Source organism: Panthera onca, chromosome F2 (genome assembly GCF_046562875.1).
Source record: "Panthera onca isolate mPanOnc1 chromosome F2, mPanOnc1 haplotype 2, whole genome shotgun sequence".
Taxonomy (NCBI): domain Eukaryota; kingdom Metazoa; phylum Chordata; class Mammalia; order Carnivora; family Felidae; genus Panthera; species Panthera onca.
Window position 1 is genome coordinate 68747175 of NC_138356.1, and position 975 is coordinate 68748149.

General features: G+C 37.1%; 1 pseudogene; it reads left to right on the top strand.

Annotated features, from left to right (window-relative positions):
- The first annotated feature begins 241 nt into the window (after window positions 1–241).
- LOC132664914 (U6 spliceosomal RNA) lies at window positions 242–342 on the top strand (annotated as a pseudogene).
- Window positions 343–975: the final 633 nt, after the last annotated feature.

Consider the following 975-nt stretch of genomic DNA (forward strand, 5'->3'; position numbering starts at 1 on the left):
TCTGGGGTGGGGCCTAAGAATCTGCATTTCTAGCACATTCCCAAATGAGGCTGATGATCCGGTCTGGGGACTATGCTTTGAGGGCTCCCTTTAGTAACTTTGCCTTGACCATTTATCAGATTCCTCTTAAAATGAATTATTCAAACATGCGGTTTTTATAAATTTGGGAGACTCAAGCTGTCACTCCCATGGGATTTATTAATAAGTTATGAAAATTATCTCAAAAGTTTTTGATTAGTGGTTGCTTCAGCAGCACGTATACTAAAATTGGAACAATACAGAAGATCAGCATGGCCCCTATACAAGGATTACATGCAAATTCTCAAAGCATTCCATATTTTTTGGAACCCTCATGCACTGTTGGTGGGAATTAAAAATCATGCAGCCATTATGGAAAACAGCTATGGAGATTCCTCAAAAATTAAACATAGAAGTACCATATGATCCCCCTTCTGGGTATATATCCAAAATGACTCAAAGTAGGATCTCAAAGAGACATTTGCATATCCAAGTTCATTGCAGCTTTACTCACGATAGCCAAGAGGTAGAAGTAATCCAAATATCCATGGACAGATGAATGGGTAAAGAAAATGTGGTATACACATGCAGTGGGATATTATTCAGCTAAAAAAAAAAAAAAAAAAAGGAAATCCTGCCGCTTGCTACAACATGGATGAATCTTAAGGATATTATGCTAAGTGAAATAAGCAGTCACAAAAAGACATGCACTGTATGATCCCATTTATATGAGCTATTTAAAGTAGTCAAACTCATAAAAACAGAAAATAAAATGTTTTGCAGGGAATGGAAGGGGGAAGAAATAGGGAGTCGGTGTTCAGTGGGTATAGAGTTCCAGGGTTGCAGGATAAAAATGTTCTCCAGATCTGTTGCAAAGTATGTAAATATATCTAACGCTGCTGAACTGTCCATTTACAAATGGTTGAGATGGTAAATTTTACGTGTGTATTTTACCAC